Here is a 20186-nt window from a genome sequence, read left to right on the forward strand (position 1 = left end):
CCTCCTTCGTTTTCTGCACTTTCTTCTCCTCAAAACAATTGCTTGTTGCAGTTTTATAATAATGTTTTAGTAGCTAGACTGCAAAAACAGCAACGCGTCCTGCCATTTTTGATGGCTCAAAGGTGCAAGTCAATGACGTAACCCCTGCTGTCCCAATTCTCCAATTCTGCACGCTTGTAACCTGCACACTTCCACCCCTACTTGCTCTTGTGCAAAGTAAACACTTCATAGAGGGGTGTAGGGTGTAGTGTGGGTATTGGAACGGGCCAAAGACATTTTGAAAGAGTATCCTGTATTTTACAGTTGAAACATTTTAACTGCTACTCTTTGTGAAGCAGTTAAACTCCAAATACAGGAACTAATCTCTTTAAATAAATATTCATCTGAACAAATACTCAACATGAATGTGTAGCTTTGTAAAAACAAAAAAAGGTTAAATAAATAAATAAAGCAAAATTAGCAACTGCAACATTAGCTACCTTACTGGGACTTCGGCTAACACTATGTTTAGGTATATTTTCCTTTCTTGTTAGCAAATCAAATCAGATTAATTTGCCCTAACATTTAAAAAAATTGTGTTGCACTGCTCTGATCTGTTCACATGTATAATATCAAATCTCATTACATACCAGAAATCTGTGAACTTTTTACATGAGTTTCCCATTTCGAGCATAAACAACTCCATACTGTAATTTAATACTTTAAAAATTACATTAAAATTAGAAACAAAAAGAACTAGCAATTGTAAAACTAGCTACGTATGTGTTTTTTGCTGTTTCTTGTTACTTACATTAAATCCTTATGACTTCGCAGCTTTGTACATTTACATAAAGAAGTTACTTTTTGTGTACTTTTTGTGAAAAACTGAACTTCTAATAACTTTAAGACAAGTTATGTGACACAAAAAATACAGCAAATAAACTGTCGTGTATTTAGTTACAGCCCAGGATTTGAACCCATGACCTTCTTGCTATAAGGCACCAGTGCAACTGGTCCAGCGTGCAGCCTGCAAGCAGAACTAGCAAATGCAAATTTAGCTACATAAAGTCATTTGGCCAACACACAGTTCCCTTTTTTCCCAATAACAAAAGTATTTATGAATCCTTAAAATGTTGTGGAGCTGATGCAAAAATGTGGGTGGAGCCTCCTCAGGCCTGTGTACCTGACCAATCAGAGCAGACAGGTGGATGAGCGAAGCCTTTTATTGACACTAAGCAAATAGCACTCAGTTTACTGTTTCATTAAAATGTTAATGATTCTCTTTCAACAAATATCGCATACATTAAAACATAACCGTGCAGCTAAAATAACACAACATATGAGCCAATAGTTGTTTTAGTACTTTGATTTTCTCATCAGAAACCAGTAATGGTTTGATTTTTGTTTTTATGCAAGTATTTGAAATTCCGGGCTGCACAGTGACGCAGAAGGTCCTGGGTTCTACTCCGTGCTCGGGGTCTTTCTTTCTATATATATATATATATATATATATATACACAAATTACTTCATTACTGTTTAAACCCATCACAATTTTAGATGTTTATTTTACATTTTCTTGTTTATCCATATTTGTTTTGTGTGAAAAGAAACATCTTTGAGGCAAGCAGAAGAAAGCATGAATTAGGTGCCATTATAGGAATATAAATAAATGGATGATATGGATGATTGCCGGTGATTTTGTATTTTATTTATTCTAAACATTAAATCAAACCAAATGTAAACTCCTACTTATCTGTTTTCAAGCACAAAAAAGAGAAATAACTTGAATTTCAATTTAATATTATGTATTCAAGCAAAAATCAAACAATTGCTTGTTTATGTTTTTATTTACTTGTTTCTGATGAGAACATCCATTGACCAACACACATGCACGGACCAATAGGGCATAGTACAGTTAAATATTAAGATCTTTGTATAAATCTATGTCTTAGTACATTCTCAGCATATGTGTCATCTTAAATTCAACATGTATGGACCAAAATTGCAGATCTGGGAAATTTCTGTGTGCAGTTTTAACTTTGAAATCCAAGGTTAGGGAACGACATATTCAAAATAAAGAAATAGTAAATTATAGTACAAAGCAGCAGAGGGACATTACAGGAAAAGGATTTAGAGGAAATTGCTTGAGGCTTGGTCAGAGAGAAAGCACAGAAAGGACTGCTTTAAATCCAGAGAGGGTTCCTTGACATGCAGACCCTGCAAAGTGCACCACTCCTCCTAGCCTCCCTCCGGTTGCCCACCTTGTTTTTTCTTGTGACTGTGTCATCGGCCTTGCCATTCTCACCCTTTCATCTCACACCCCGCTGTTCTCCAGCTCCTCTCCTCAACCTCCAAATGCAGCACCTGCTTGTCTACTTATCTCCATTCTCATCCCTCCATCCTCCAGCGCCCACTTTAACTATGCATCCTCAGGAGGAACCCTGCTGTTGATTACCCCCACAACCCCCCGCCTTCCTTACTATCTAATAAACCTGAAAGGACAAACATAAGCCCCCTAAAAATTGCCTCTAAAATCTCCTCTCCCTTGGTATTAATATACAGCTCATATATTATGAGTGTAGATACGTCTGACATTAAAATATACCTCCTCAGAGTTCTCATATTTTCCATTTTGATTCTCTCACAGTGTGCTTTCCACATGGCTTTCTCTGATGATATTTACGAGATAATTAATATTGACAGGAAGCACTTGGGCTTGGCTCAGTGAGCTGTCCACTTTACAAGTATCCACACAAATCCATATTGACAAGTGGGTTCCAGTCTGAGCTGCCCTCCACCTGTTTGTGAGTTTATTTCTGTGTAAATAATTACTGCAAGTTGACAGGATTTAAACTAGCCTCAGGTGCATTTACACCTGCATTTGATCTGATATTGCTTCATTTCTTTAAGATATTCTTGGGTTGAGTGTTGGAGCCAGACACATAAGGAAGTTTCAGGGAAAGTAAGGAGCTAGATGGAATTTTTTAATTAAAGATTTCTCCCTGTGCTGCTTGTTTCCTATATGCCTTCACCTTTCCCATATGTCGCTTACTTCAGCTTGAATCCCAGCTAACACCTTTTGTTCCTCTCGCTCTCACTCCTTCTTTCTCTCCTCTTCCTTACACCTTTCTTACACCATATCCCTCACCTCTCCTGTCTCAACGAGGCACCCCATCCTCCACTTCCTCCAACCTGCTCCCCTCCTTGCCTGTCCTTTATTCTTTCCACTCGCGGTCCTTTCCATAAACCAATAACCTCGACTCCTGAGAGCTCCCCTCACCTCTCCACCTCACTGCGCTGCTCTTCCTGCATCCACTGCCTGCCCACCGCCTCTTTGTCTCTGACTGTTTCTTCCCCTACGGTGAGCCCTCAGCTAAGGCTGCCATGTGCAGGATGCTCCCTCGGTGAGAGGTCAGTGGTCTGGCTGTTTTTCTCTGTTCTTCCCCTTAGCAATTACCACGCCATGACTGCAGATCACACAGTCTTTCAGTGCTTCTTGTGTAGGCTGCCAAAGGGTCAAATATGAATTCAGATGTCCAGTAATTTTATAGATTCATTGAAACTCTGATGTTGGTTTAGAGTGGGACATTACAAGGCAGTGCTCTGCTTTATCTTTCTTTTCTTTGCTTGAAAATGGATGAAACCTCACATGCATTTGATTCTTAATGTGATTTTGAAACGACAGTTGCAGGCTTATTCAAATTTACTGCAAACCCTCATAAAATGAACCAACTGATTGCAGCACTGTGAAAAGTTAATTAGATTACTACCTCTGTTCATTTATGGAATTAACTTCACATGGTATTAATGTATTTTTTCTGCTTTAGAGGCTTTAACAATGTTATCATAGTTTAAACAGAAGGGAGATAAGCAAAGTAATGTTTTTGCTAATTAGGTTATCAAAAAGCAACCAAACTAGTTCATATTTATTGAGAATTACTATTTCTGAAAATAAAATATCATGCATTGTAAACTACGGATGCACTTGGGCCAATCCCTATATCTGATATTAATAACCGATAACCAGTACTCCTTGATATTATATATATATATCTATATATATCTATCTATATATCCCCCCTCACTGACATCATTTCTCTGCTTCAGTTAAATACCCACAATCCTGCACTGCATCACTGTCACATGACCAAACAAGCATCACATGGTCAGACCCCTCCCCACCCTAAAACAGACACACAAACAGCAACAGGATGAAAATAAATATCGGTTATTATGGTCCCTATAAGTAAAACTGGGCAGATATGTTGAAAAATGACATCGAGCTGATATGTCATCCCTAATACAGTATTAGTTTGTCATTTTATATGAAAAAAGTCAAACAAAAAGTTTAAAGACCTAAAAGAAATTTAGGTTTAACTATTTTTTAGTTTTCTTGTCACTAAATTGATTTTCCATGTATTATTGTTAATCTCCAAAATTTTGGTAACAATCTGTTTAAATAAAGCAAAAACTACATTTAAAAGAAAGTAAAATAAAAGTATTTAAAAAGCAAGGTAAACTCAGTTACATCAATGCTAACACACTTAGCTTAGCAAAGTAGCAGTACACTTCATGTAAGAGTTTAAAGTCAACAGTACTTTATTTTCAAATCTAGCATTTTCCACATGGCACATAAAAAATATCTTAAGCTAAAGTAAGCTTTAAATAATCTAAAACTTTTGTTAGAACCCAAACTGGACTTATAAACTCAAATCATGAACACCACGTAATTGAAATGTGTAGCTGTACTAAAAAAACAATTAAAAACAAAACAAATCAAAAGCTAGCAGTGATACAACTCCAGGCTAGCAACACGATGAGGATGTCAGCCAAGTCCAGTTTCCTGCTTTATTTACTTGCTACAGAATTATAGTTTATAACGGAAGATCATGACTTTTTCTAAATTTATTTCATTTTATGCGATGGCTACTGTGGTCCACAGCTCAAATCTTTCAATTATGAGATTACTATTGGTGCATTGATTTCTATTTGTGTATATTTCCTATATCTGTTTACAGTCAAGGCGTTTTAGCTTTGGAAAAAACATGTAAAAGATTGGAGAAAGGTTGTGGTGCTGACAAGAATACAGGATTTTCATCTGAGACCTAAATTCTCTGTGCCGTTTGGTAACATTCATTTATGCCTAATGTCGTACCGAGCTTGGTTCTGTTTTTGACTTCGATACAATCTGAGTTGACAAATGGATTTTTTGCTTCTATATGGTTTTCTGGTTTTGTTTTAAAACTGAATAGCCGTTAATTACACTGCAAAAAGTGTCTATACTGGAGTTGCTAAATACATTAAAATACCTTCTGCAATGAGAGGAAATATATTATACAGGTCTAGGTAATTGTGAACCAAAAATTATAATAACAGCAGAATGTATTAATGTGCCCCTCATTTGTTTAAATCTACTTAGGCTAAATTCATTTCCAATGAAAATCCTTCTCAGAATTGCAAATTATAATGTATGCTGGTGGCCAGAGGACGGAGAAATCTGTTCTGTCACAGGGCGAATAATGAAAATGTGTCATCTTGGACGAGGACGGCGGACGAACGCCACTCTTCAGTGAATTCCATTTTCTAATTCTCTGACAGACGCAGAGGGGGAGCTGAGCACATGTACCTCCCCCTCACATACACCAATTACTGCAATGAGCAAATGAAAGGCTGTGTCCCATCAGGGCCGCCGTAGGGGGTAGAGAGAGAAGGGGGGAGTTATACATAATTGCGCCCCCCCCCACACCTCCTCTTCCACACACACACACACACACACACACACACATATACACAGACATACACACAAAGACACACACACACATACATTATCAACAATCATCATCTGCTGCTTGCCTCGTTGATAATCCTACAGTTGTCTGCTCAGCCTTGCAGCAGATTGGCTCTCCCCACTCAGTCATACTCCTTGCTTCTTATTTTTCTGTCGCCATGTCTTGTCTGCATTGCTCCATCATGACATTTTACTCACCCCAAAGATTCTCCCTCCTCCTCATCATCATCAACTGTTTGCATGCTTTGTGACATTTCTGCTGTTCTTGTCTTAAAACAAATTAAAATACAGTTTGTAAAGAAACTCTGTTGTGTCAAAAAGGGCTTTTTTGCAGATTTAAGAGAACAACTGAAAGGCTCTTAATAACTGTTGCTGTATGCTTTAGGCAACACGTTCGGGTCAGGATTTGTATACAGATCCTTCAATGTCAGGTCCAGGTTGCACACAATCTGCATGTATCTTCCTGCAAAGCCTACATTTCACTTTTAAGTGTAAACATGAGAGCGGTAAGATCCACCTGACTGCACACTCGGCTGCAGAGCAGTGTCTCTGCAAGCTAATTGAAGTCAACCACGGGGTACTGCTAATGATCAGCCAACTGCAACCCCTCGTCGCTTCTCTGTCTGTGGCTCTGCATAGCATTTAGACACATATTGAGGACTGAGAAAAAAATGAGAGAAAAAGCCTAAAGAGACCAGTATAGGTGTCAGTGGTGCAGGACAAGTGACCCAGGTGATGAAATGACCACCACGCTGTGCAGGAAGAGGCCACCTCCGGCTCGGCTCTCTTCCGCTCAGTGACCATTATCTGTGGCCCCCCTCCCTGCTGCTCTAGATTCACTAACACAAAATCAATAAGAGGGAGAAATGGGAGGACAGGAACTTTAGGGGAGGTGAGAGGATGAAACAAGAGGAGAGAAAACAGAACAAAATGGAAAGAAGAAAAAAGGGTGTGTAAAGAGGAGGATGGAGAAAGGAAGATGTGGTCTGTGCTTCAGAATCAGGGTTTATTACCAAATCAATTGTTACTAAGCTTTTATTTAGTAACTGGTGTAGACAAAAAGGTTAGATTTTAAACAAAAGTCATACAAAAAAATTTTTTTACAGTAAACATAAAAATACATTTGGATATTTAAGAATGTTGTGACATCTGGATGCAAACAAGATGCAACATGTTAAAAGTGTGCAAATTATTTCATAGTAGGTTGACAAAATGTAATTAAACCCACAGAAAAATAAAATAAAAATAGAAACCTCCAGAAAACAACTGATGACTAGAAGAATACACCGAAAGAGCTGAAGAAGCCTTTAATTTCATTATATACAAGGTCAGATACTTTGCCATTAGTGCACAAATTATATGAATAATTAAAATGTAAGTAGTCAGTAATAGTACATTAAAAACAACTTAAAGAAATTTAACAAAACAACAGTCCTCGAATAACCCTGTATTTGTCTCTTAATGGAGAAACAATGATTCACAAAAAATAACAATAATAGTCAGTCAATCATTTTCTACCGCTTAATCCATAGTGGGTTGTGGGGAAGCTGGTGCCTATCTCCAGCAGTCTATGGGCGAGAGGCAGGGTACACCCTGGACAGGTCGCCAGTCCATCGCAGGGCAACACACAAATAACCATGCACACACTCATTCATACACCTATGGGCAATTTTAGAGTTACCAATTAACCTAACTGGCATGTCTTTGGACTGTGGGAGGAACCGAGTACCCGGTGAGAACCCACACATGCACGGGGAGAACATGCAAACTCCATGCAGAAAGACCCAGGAATCAAACCCAGGACCTTCTTGCTGTAAGGCAACAGTGCAACTAACTGCGCCACCGTGCGCCATAGTGATAAAATAAAAATATCTATGGTTGCACAGCTTCACAGCTGCTGGGAGAGAATGATCCTTTGCTCCTTTGTGAACTTCAGTATAATAATAAAGGCACAGCGACAATTGAAGGATTTTAAATTAAATTTCTGGATTTCTGCAATTAAATCAACAATAAACCAAGATGAAAATCTGTAGGTGAACAATATCCAAAGATTTAAAAAGATCCTAAACCCAACAAGGCTCTCAATGGTGCAGCAAAGGCTGCAAAAACATTTAATGCAGCTTTTTACTGATGCTTCATCCAATCAGACCTGGCCGTGTTATTTAACTGCTGCAGCCCAACGTGGAAGATGACCCCTTTCTCGGTCAACTGGAGCCTATTTCTGCCACGCCTGCCCTTGTGGCATTTATGTTTATGAGTCCAGCCCTTACCATTCTCATCTAATGAGATCTAGGAGTCAGGCAGAACGTTCTGGAGGTTACATGGCACCAGAAAACTGTTTTCATGGCACTTGAATGATGTCCATGTGTTTTTATTAAATGAAAAACGAGACCATGGTAAACAATTTCTAAACTTTTTTCCAACTTTAAAGTGACATACGTCCTTTTTCAATTCAACTGAAAAAAAGACATCCGTTAGAGAATTATTTATTTTATTTTCATCACAAAAACCTGGTATTTTAACAGGGAGTGTAAACTTTTTGAATTACCGTTTCTGCTGGGTTCTTAGTGACAGCTTGCATCCAGTGAAATTCAGGCCACATAAAGAAGAAGATAAAAAATAACATGAGTGAAAGAAGAAATTGATTTTGTGTTTGTGGAGGCAAATCCACCTCCATACGTGCGACTCAGGAAAATCAGCAACACCTGTGGAGTATACATAAAGTGATGCGGCAGAAGATCTCTGTAATAAACCCCAGCAGAGGCCACATCCACTCCACTCCACTCTGTGGGTTTGAGGATTTAATTTGCGAGGTCGTCTGCTGCATCTCGGCGCAGCATGACTTCTAAAGCACTGTGCAAAGCCGCCACTGCATTGTCACCTCATTACAGGCCTCGTCCATATGAAGTGGCAGCATGAATTCAAATAAACTGTTTGGCCATTGGAGAAGCTCTCTTTATGTGTGTCATTAACATTAAATCTGAACCTATTTAAATTCATGATTGTGAGCAAATAGTTAATGATTAAATTAGCTTACCATACATGTTAAGGGAAATTATTCATGTCGGATGGAATGGAATATGATAAAAGGCTTCTTTTTCTGCTTCCACCCACTCTGCTGTATAAGAATTAAATTTCTTCAACAGGCCTTGACAACCTAATTGAACATTAGTCTAATATAGAGCATTACCAGAAGAGGAATGAAAGCCTGCTGTCCTTGAACACTCACAGGTTCATTGTGAACCCTACTGTCTTCTCCCGGTTATTTCTCTCCGTGGCTCTGGAGTGAAAGGGCCTTCCTTCCTGAGTGGAGAGCATAATTTCACCCTCTCTAATGACATCGAACTATTCAGTAGGCTACCCATAATTGTTGGACCAGAGCTGGGAGAATAATAGTCCCAAACTCTCACCCTCCAAGCTTTTCTATTGGAGCACATACAGTGACCTGAGTACTCCATAAAGATGGAGACAACCAGAACCTGTAAGTTCTTTGAGCCATGGGGAGCCCATTATTTCTGAATATGATTTTAATGTGAAAATTAGAAGCAGGCTGGACATGGACTAATTTCTAATGTGTCATTCTGCATGTCTGCGAGTGTATTGATTTGTTTAACCAGGCTGCATGTCCTCATGCGGCCATCTCCAATGTTCTTGGGCTAGTACATGTAACTCAGTGGCTCACGCTGGATGTTAATGAGCACTGAGAAGGGAGGGAAAGGAGAGCAGCACCGGTCTAATGAACTCATAGCTCGCCATGTGCTGTCACTCTCCTGCTCAGCTCTATGACCTGGACAATGCGAATGCATTGTTGCTGCGGCTTTTGCGTGCCAGCCCAGGCAGACGGCACCCCCGCTGACAATCAATGGCTCCCTGTAACTTAAACTTGGCGGTGGTTTCGAGGCCAGCATAAGCAGCTGTCATTCTGGGCATTGTTGGCTCTTGACAGGAGCCGCTGACGAGGGCATTGAAAAGAGAGTAGAGGCAAAAAACTAGACACGGCGCGGTGCGAAGTGGTGGCTGTGTTAGTTTACCCCAAGACAATTAAGCCCAAAGCAGCTGAGGGAGCAGTACAGTTAGGGACAGACAGAAAAACACAGTTACATATTACATCTATCTGACAGAGGTGGTTGATTGGTTGTATGGTAGGATATGAAGCTGTAAATAAACTAAAATCTGAATTTAGTGACAAAAACCATGACAGAATCTTTACTAACAAAAAATACTTAAAATATTCTTGTGCCAGATTATAAAAACAGCTACAAAAAATGAAAAACAGGGATGAAATAACCGAAAAACAAATAAACTAAAGAAAAAGCTACATGTCTGTCAACTGAGAGATTAAGGAAAGTTTCGTGACAGGAAGACTACAGCTAAAAGGTGATGCAAAAAACAGAGGAAACCTTGCTTAGTTATTTACAGTACTAAGCTCAGATCACTTCGCCCCTTCAATATTTTCATACCCCCTCCTAAATGTTACCATATTGTCCCGATCTACTTTTATTTGATACCAACAAACCATTTTCTGGTGATGCGCTAAACCACAGCATATCAGTCTATGTCTCTTTAAATGAATAATGGAGATAAATAATGATAAAATGTTCAAATAAGATCACATAATATAATGCAATTACTGATTAAATGTGAGTTTATCTTTCTGCAGTTGCTACAATATTTAATTTTTTGTGGTAGAAAATAATTTTGATTCCTCAAAGACGGTACAATATGCTTATTATTTGTTTTTTATTTGTTTGTGAAAATATTATTTCGTAAATAGAAAAACTATTTTATTATTCCAGGATTTATTTTGTATTTAAATTTGATTTTTGTTGTTTTATTGTTGATGTTTTTTTTTATCTTAATTATTGTAGGCCGAAAATTAGGCAAAATGTTCCATGACTGAGCGCTTCTGTTTCGTACGACAAAAAGTCACATATGGAAAATTTCAGTTAAATGAAGAACTGATGCATTTGGCCCTGGTTCCTTTGGAGCTTTATTTTTGTCATAGACTATGAGGAGATTATAAAACAACAGATCAGGGGAAATGATAAAACATGGAGAAGGTCATTTATGAAAAGACCAAAACTGCTAACTTTCTTTTTTTTATGGGAAATATTTCACATATAATTTTCTAAATATTTTAATTTGAATGAGAAGACAAAAAAAAATACAATTTTATTTATTTTACTTGTTGCAGCTTTACAAAAAAAAAGATAAATGTTGAAAACGTTTAGTCACTTAAAATGAGTGTTGAGTTCAAGTTCTAAAGTTTGTGAAATCCACAACATAAACTCACATTAATAAGGTGGCCTGGGTGCCAATGCCAGATCCAGGACACCCTGTGCACATTTAGTAAAATGGCTGAATGAAAAATTGGACGACTCTTGTTTTTTTCAGCTATGATCTTTATCACCAGGAGGCATGTGGTGCCCACCGTTTAAAAACTGTTTTATGAACCCTGACCTCTGCTTAAAAAATCCTCACAGTCATTCTGGGTCACAGATTGCAGGAAATGGTAATCAGGCTTGTGCTATTAAAACCAAATCAGAATGGATCCTTTTCTCCAGTAAACTAAAACATGCAATGTTATTAGGTACTTTTAATTACTAAAACCTTTTATTGTTTTAAAAACATAATTTTGCCTTGTTTTTTAATTGTATTTGCTGTACCTCAAAAGTAGTAAATAACAGTTTAGAAATTTGTGATACCATCATAATAGAAAGGCTTTTTGTTATCATTATCACTAAAAATCACTCATCAAAAAGGCAACAGTTCAAACCTTTTGTATTTTTTTTGATTTTGGATCCATAGAACATACCCTCTTCTTGTAACCCTGACTGAAAAGAAGCAGTCTGGATGTTTCAAACCAACCATCCATTAATTTATATCCACAAGAAACACCATGCAAGATGGCTCCTTTTCATTCTAGACTTTTCCCAATACAAATCGAAGTCGTCTTCCACATGATGTTTAGTACCGACCATCCACTAATTTGTATCCATCTTTGGGACATTCTGCATCTGCTTTGACATCCACTAATTTAAAGATCAATGGGATGAGTATCCATCTTCTGATCTGAAATTTGTGGGTTTGATTCTAGTTCACTACTGCCATGTGTCAATCTGTTCCTGGTTTAGGCACCTAACCTTATTAATAGTAATTAATTTAATATGCAAAGGTTAGGTACATTCACACATAGCATGGCACTACATGAGTATGAAAGGACACATGCTAGCTAAAAATTGAAGGTGTGATGTTCAATGTTATTAGTGGTTATGTCCCACAGGCAGGATGTTACATAGAGGAGAAACTCTGGATGAAGTGATGCACAATATCCCCAGAGGTGAGAGAGTGGTGACTGGTGCAGATCTCAATGAACACATTGATGCAGGGAGGGGATGAGGAAGTGATAGGCAAGTTTGGTATCTAGAACAGGAATGCAGAATGACAGATGGTGGTAGACTTGGCAAATACCATGAAAATGGCAGAAATGAATACTTTCTTGCAGAAGAGGCAGGAACACAGATTGACTTACATGAGCGGAGGTTGGAGCACACGGGTGGATTAGATCTTCTGTAGACGATGTAATCTGAAGGAACTCAGTGACTGCAAGGTAGTTGTCGGTGAGAGTGTTGCCAGACAGCACAGGATGGTGATGTGTACAATGACTCTAATGATGAGGAAGATGAAGAGGACAAAGTGGTGTAGGCTGAAAAAGAAAGAAGGTTGTGTGGCTTTCAGGCAGGAGTTGAGACAGGTTCTGGGTAGCCAGGAGGTGCTTCCAGGTGATTTGACAACTACAGCTAATGCTATAAGAGAGACAGGTAGGAAAGTACTTGGTATGCCTTCTGGAAGGAAAGTTGATAAGGAGACTTGGTGGTGGAATGAGGAAGTACAAGAGTGGATACGGAGAAAGAGATCAGCTAAGAAGTGAGGCACTGTGAGGACTGAAGAGAGTCACCAGGAATACCGGGAAACTCAAGGAGAAAGTCAAGGTAGAGGTAGCTAAGGCCAGACAAAAGGCATATAGTAACTTAGATGAAAGGTTGGACAGTAAGGAGAGAGAAAATGATTTATGCATGTTGGCGAGGCAGAGAGACAGAGATGGGAAGGATGTTTAGCAGGCTAGGGTGATTAAGGATTGAGATGGAAATGTAATGACAGGTTCAGCAAGTGTGATAGGAAGAGTGAAGGAGTACATAAAAGAATTGATGAATGATGATGAATGATTGATGAATTGACCCAAGGGGAGCCATGAGGTTACAGGCAACAGAGATAAAGAAGGTGGAGAATTTTAAGTACTTAGGGTTACCAGTCCAGAGCAACAGTGAGTGTGAAAAAGAACTAAAGAACTTCAAGCAGTGTGAAGAAACATGTCCAAGCAGGTTGAAAGAGGGTGGAGAAAATAGTCAGGTGTGTTTTGTATCAGCGAGAATGAAAAGAAAGGTGTAGAAGACGGTGGTGAGACCAGCGATGTTGTATGGTTTGGAGACAGAGGATGGATAGAATCAGGAATGAGAACATCAGAGGGACAGCTCATGTTAGATGTGTTGGAAATAAAGCCAGAGAGGCCAGACTGAGATGGTAAAGAGGAGTGAAAGTGAGTAAAAGGATACTGGAACAAACAGGCAGGAGGCGTAGAGGACGTTCAAATAGGAGACTTCTGGACGGAGTGAAAGAGGACATGAAGGTTGTGGGTGTGAGGGAAGATGCAGAAGATAGGGTTAGATGGAGACAGATGACTCGCTGTGGTGACTCCTGTAAGGGTAAAGCCAAAAGAAAAAGAAGATATACTGTAAATCATGATAAGGTAGACTGTACACATATTCGTACCAATAATTTTCAGTACAGCCGTTTCGGTGATGTACCCATGCATACCCAACAATACAGCGTTGTGTTAAACCTGAATACATGCTGAATATTTATGTGCAGAACTAAGTGCACCGAACCATGGTCCATTGCACAACCTTAGAAAGTGACAATGAAACAAAACAGGGAAGACTCTCAGCTATCTCTAAAGAATGCTATGTGGGAAACAAAGTTTCTTATTCAGCTGTAGTGATAATGGAAAACAAATGTGGAGTGAACACAATCTTTACGACAGTCTTTTTCAAGAGCAGTGAGGAATGTACTGTAGCTCGCTTGTAGTAGTAGTAGTACTGAACTTAATTACTCACCTAAAATAACCTCAAGCCAAATGTAAACGCCACAGAGAAATCAGCAGACGTCCAGCTACCGGTAACCAACACCATACATTGTATACGATGCACGTCGGAGGAATATGAGATGATGAGAGATTTTCCCAACAAGCTGCACTGAGGTACAGCTGATTAACTAGGTTGTCTAAGGGCCAGTGCAGACCACAACAATCTATTGAAAATGGGATTGTTTTTCCATTTCTCTTAACACATTAGTTTATTTTTTTATTTTATTTATTTATTCGCATCTACATGACGTTTCTGCTACACGACAGTAGCAGAAACGTGAACATGGTGTAATCCCCCTGCCACCCCACTTATAGGCAGTTTGTTCTTCGAAACTCGACAACATGTGTGTGAAACTACTTTCTTCTTAAAAAACGGGGTAGAAAATGAACTTGTTGAAGAGCTGTTGTCATATTTAAAAGAGTCAGCAGCACAAACAGGACTCTGCAATCCACCATTGTTATTGTTGAAGTCTTCTTCTTCTTCTACTTCTGTGGGTTTTTAACTGGTCAGCATTCATTATGTTGTGTGTCTGGAAATTTATTTCTACTGATTGCACTCATACCACGGATATACCTGGGCTTCCCCATGCAGGACGGACATGTCTTCAAAACACTACACTCTGGAACCCGTTTTTTAATTGTGCCATTTTCAGAGAAAATGTGTTTTCACCAGAAAACATCTTCAAAGTGAATTAAAGCTGCAAGCAGCATTGAAGGCCCTCGCACCTCAGCGCAACTTGGCCTGTGGAGCGACCGCGGGAGCCTGGCATCGCCTCCTACGCGCCACCAAAACTGAAGTGAAACTGCTTCACTTCAACACGTCGCCACTAGGTGGCACTGTGAGCAACATGTCATATGGTCTTCGGTCATGCAGAGGTTTGGTCTGGCGAGAAGCATTAAAAATTTGGAGTAAATCGGACCTTTCTGATGGAAGCTGCACTCACTTCTTTGTTAGTGGGCGGGGCTAAAACAACGTCATAAATTGCCTGTGCCAACATGTTCAGCATTGATCCCTGATGATGTATACTACATTTCAAGTGGATCCAATGATGTCTGAGGGAGATAGAGCACTTGAAGTGTCCTAGAGGGCGCTGTTGAGTCAAATTCCAGTGTAATCCAATAGAGCTGTTTGGGGGCTGACAAAGATCAACCATAATCAGTTTGGAGTAAATCGGACATTCCTAATGGAAGCTGCACTCACTTGTTTGTTTGTGGGCAAGGCTAAAATGATGTCATCAGTTGACTGTGTCAAGATGTCCATCATTAACTCATGATCATACATACTACATTTCAAGCGGATCCGATGATGTAAGGTCGCCAGATAGCGACCTTTTCCAGTAAAAAAAGTGACTTCCTGTTCTCAGGGGGCGTGGTTTTGATGATGTCATCATATGACCCCATAGGATTATCGGGAACCCGAAGGTCCTCCTTCATGCCAACTTTGGTGTTATTTGGCATTTCTTTGGGAAAGTTATTGCATTTTTTCAATTTGGGCGCGAACGGCATTTTTGTGCCCCGGCCACGCCTCCTAAACATGGCCGAAAACTCACGATTTTGATAACTTTAATCCGCCATGCCTTAACTGCATATTGACCAAATATGAAGCCGATAGCTCAAAATCCCTAGGAGGAGTTCATTAAAGTTCGAGGTGAGTAAAAGTGAAAAACGGCCAAAAATTAGCCTTTGACCCAAAATGGCCGACTTCCTGTGCGTTTAAGGGCATACCCCCAAGAGACTTGTTTTCTTGGTTTGAGGAGTTCTACCTGTGTGCCAAATTTCAGATCTCCACAACTTACGGTTTGGCCTATCTCACGTTTGGGGGGGTGGCTAAGAGATTTGGCCACGCCCACTGATGACAACATTACGGAACAAGAATTTCACGCGGGGGACAATTTTGGATAAAATCATGTGCGTTTTGGGGCTTGGCAAAGTCCCCAAATTGCCCTGCAAAGACACAAGGGAATAATTAAAGCTGCAAGCAGCATTGAAGGCCCTCGCACCTCAGTGCAACTCGGCCTGTTCAGCGACCGCAGGAGCGTGGCGTCACCGGCTACAGGCCACCAACAAGTCCGCGTTCAATTTCAAATCTCACCTCTAGGTGGTGCTGTGAGCATCATGTCATGATCTTCAGTCATGCAGAATTCTATTCTGGGGAGAAGTATTCAAAATTTGGGGGAAATCTGACCTTCCTGATGGAAGCTACACTCATTTGTTTGTTAGTGGGCTGGGTTGAAATAATGTAATGAACTGACTGCGTAAACATGTTCAGCATTGATCCCTGATGATGTATACTAAATTTCAAGTGGATCCCATGATGTATGAGGGAGATATGGCCCTTGAAGTGTCCTAGAGGGCGTTGTTGATCCAAATTTCAATGTAATCCAATAGAGGTGTTTGGGGGCTGACAAAGATCAACCATATTTATTTTGGAGTGAATTGGACCATGCATGTGTAATTTAGAGGCAAACGTATGGCCATGGCGTGACATCAGAATTCGCCACGCCATCATAGCCACACCCTCCAGCAGCGCCAGTCAATACTGGTCACTGTCTTAGACCATTATCTGTTACTTGGCACAATTTCAAATTGATTAGATGAAGAACATCAAAAATTGACTCTAAAGGAACACTTCCTGTTCTCAGGGGGCGGGGCTTTGATGATGTCAGCATCTGATCAGTGAATATAGTTCAGGGCCAGAGGCAGATCAATCTCAGAAGGTTTCAGGTCTCTGTGACTTTCCTTGTAGGAGCTATATCAATTTCATCTTTTATGGCAAGAAGTCATATTTTGAGGCGTGGCCACGCCCACACGCTTTCATGTATCAAAAAGTTTTTGATAACCTATGTCTACCAAATTTCAGATTCCTCGGTCAAAGCATGGCTTGGGGCTGATTTGTTTTTTTATTTTCCAGGAGGCGCTGTGGACGAATTAGGCCACGCCCACCAAATATGTCATCAGATGTCTGTTAGGGACTGGACTAGGATCAATCACATTGAATTTGGTGCAGATTAGATGATGTATGTGGAAATTAAAGCCAAACGTATGGCCATAGCGTGACGTCCAAATTTGCCGCGCCACCACGACCTTTTATGACAAGTCAATGTGCTTCAAATGAAGTTACACCCACTAGTTAACCTGTCTTCTGATACACTTTCAAGTTGATTGGGTCAAGAGGGTCAGAGAGGCACCTTTCCCAGTGAAAAAAGTGACTTCCTGTTCTCAGGGGGCGTGTCTTTGATGATGTCAGCATATGACCCCATAGGATCATCGGGAACCCGAAGGTCCTCCTTGATGCTAAATTTGGTGTGATTTGGCGTTTCTTTCGGAGAGTTATTGCAATTTTTCACTTTGAGCACGAAGGCAAAGTTCGCTCCCCGGCCTCGCCCCCTAAACATGGCCGAAAACTCACGATTTTGATAACTTTTAATCCCCCATCCCTTAACTGCATATTGACCAAATATGAACCCGATAGCTCAAAATCCCTAGGAGGAGTTTGTTAAAGTTCGAGGTGAGTAAAAGTGAAAAACGGCAAAAAATTAGCCTTTAATCCAAAATGGCCGACTTCCTGTGCATTTTAGGGCATACCCCCAAGAGACTTTTTTTCTTGGTTGGACGAGTTCTACGAATGTGCCAAATTTCAGATCTCTACAACTTACGGTTCGGCCTATCTCACGTTTGGGGGCGTGGCTAAGACGTTTGGCCACGCCCACTGACGACGACATTAAAGCGTGTGCATCTAGGGGCTTGGCAAAGTCCCTGTATTGCCCAGCCAAAAGTCCCCGGAATAATAATAAAGAAAGAATTCTTGCGATTACAATAGGCCCTTGCTTCCTGCTCGGGCCTAATTAAACATTTTATTCTCAAATATGGGCGCCGTCATATTCTAACTATCAACATGAACTGTTTTAAAGTGGTAAGATTGTTTAATAATCTGACTATCTTGACACAAGAATAAGCAGACAGAGCTGCTTTTTCTACTTTATTCACTTAAAAAATCAGTTCTTGACTTTCCACTTTTTAGTTTTAGAACATAACAAAATCTAATTAATAAAAAATTTATTAATTAATAAAAATAACAAAAAAATATTTTTTGCTGCTGACCAAAGTAAAGAAAATGATTTATTTTTATTTATTTTTCTTGATTGAAGGATACAGAAAACATGACGTACTGAACCGTGTGTGCACCGTTGCACCTCGAACATTTACTGCACATCCGTTTCTGCTAAAGTCGCATTAGTTGTCAAACTAATCTGCCCTAGAAAAGCATGCCTTGTCATTTTTTATTTTTACCAACATTTTCAAGTTTTCGACAAATTCCTGTTGACAGCTTCCAACGTTTCTGAGCACACAAAGAGTGAGTTAGGAGAACAAAGCCTTTAAAAGGCTAAAGACAGAATACGTTTTACCAAACATTCAGACTGAAGCACAGATCATCTTGTTTGGTACATTTTTCAGCTGTTGATTAAACGAACCTCACAAAAACAGTTTTCAAGTCCAGTAATTATGATAGTTTCTTGGCAAAGCACGACACCCTGGCTGTCTTTTTCTGGAGAAGAGTATAAATGAAGACTAGTGAGAGCAAAAAGGGAAACCTCATAATGGGCAGAAAGCTTTAGATAGCTAGCAATCAGGATGTGAAAACCAATTACTGAAGAAAACTTAAGCGTTTACTACAGTTTTCAGTGCTGTGAAAACATTGCTATTCTTGTGAGAGCTGTAATTTCTCATTCATCACAGGCTTTTAAGCTCACATTTTCATCACGCAAATCAGAGAAATCAATTTATCCTCCCCTCTGATTTTAGACATCAATTATGGATGTCAAGGAGGGAAAATATGCTGCGTAATTTTTGAGAAATATGTTTTTTTTCTTAAAGTAATACAATAATTTTAAATTATATGTTTAACAGCTTCAAAAGCTCCTGCTCCGGTTTACTTAGTGGGTTTTTGGACCACGCTTTGATTGGATCCTGTTATGCCTGGACCCTGATGAAGCCCCGAAAGGTTCTGGAGGGCAGAGCACCCAGAGACTGGGGAAAAGAATGGGGAGGCATCGATGCCAGGCTGAGGTCTCCAAAAAGGTGTGTGTTCCTGTCTTGGCATCACAGTGAGAACCATTTTCCCGATTTCACCATCAAATTGAGGACCGTTTGTACCAAAGTGAGGACATTTTGCTGGTCCTCACGACCTATTTTGCTAACGGTTAGGTTTAGGACTAAGATGTGAATTGAGTTTAGGTTAAGGTTAGGGTTAGGCATGCACTGGTAATGGTTAGGTTTAGGGTTATTGTCAGGGTTAGGGCATAGAAAGGGTTGAAAATGACTGAAAATCAATGGAAGTCAATGGGAGTCAACACATGGTCCACACTACATATAGCAAAACAAGAGTGTGTGTGTGTGTGTGTGTGTGTGTGTGTGTGCGTGTCTTAAGAGCTCTTATCCCCTGAGCAGTAAACCATGGAGTGCAGAACTCCCCGACCCTACCAATCATTTCATCTACTTCCAAATGTCACAGACCTTTGTTTGGATCAGTAAGCAGGGAGACCATATGTGTGTGCTTCTGAGACAGAAAAACAGTGTTTAGTGCTGATCTCTGCCTCTTATTCAACTATCAACCCGAGCAAGATGGCTTTCATTAGATATCTCAATTATCACAATTAAAGAAAAGAAATTCATGAGGCATGAAACAGCTCTCCGAATAAATGGTGGCAAGGGAAGCAGACACATATTTCTCTATTTTGCCTGAAAGAAACCGTTGATTTTTTCTGTTTTTTGGCTCATCTTCCATGTTAGAGTCAATAAGCAGTCGTGTTAAAGGGGAGAAGGAAGGGAAGAGCAGCGGCGAGGTCAGCGAGGCCGAGGCCAACAATATTAGCAGGAAATAGGTTGGGGCAGGGAACGCTGTAGGCGAGCTGCAGCTTAACAAGCTATTATTTATTTACAGGAGATTTGTCATTCATGACACAACCTGCACACAACTGGATATTTTTATATGCCGTCATTACAAATTTTTTTCTATGTTGTTTTACTTTAGTTTTCTCGTTTCCTTTTCTTTTTTTGTTCTGTTGTCTTTCACTTCATTTACTCTGTTCTTTTCTGTCTAAAGTCTTTTAACTCTTTATTCCTTTCTTGGTTCTGCTTCTTGACTCATATTTAAAGTTGCCTTCATTCATTCATTCATTCATTCATTCATCCTGCAGACAGGCCAGTCATTTTTT

The 20186-nt window shown here is 39.7% G+C and overlaps 1 long non-coding RNA gene across 1 annotated transcript in view; it reads left to right on the plus strand.

Annotated features, from left to right (window-relative positions):
• LOC124879841 overlaps nt 1–19170 on the plus strand; it is a 29311-nt gene extending 10141 nt beyond the window's left edge. Inside the window, exon 4 of the long non-coding RNA XR_007041134.1 lies at nt 18880–19170. This is a non-coding gene — a long non-coding RNA (uncharacterized LOC124879841). The remainder of the gene's footprint in view (nt 1–18879) is intronic.
• The last annotated feature ends 1016 nt before the right edge of the window (nt 19171–20186 follow it).

The sequence above is a fragment of the Girardinichthys multiradiatus genome, chromosome 2 (assembly GCF_021462225.1).
Source record: "Girardinichthys multiradiatus isolate DD_20200921_A chromosome 2, DD_fGirMul_XY1, whole genome shotgun sequence".
Taxonomy (NCBI): domain Eukaryota; kingdom Metazoa; phylum Chordata; class Actinopteri; order Cyprinodontiformes; family Goodeidae; genus Girardinichthys; species Girardinichthys multiradiatus.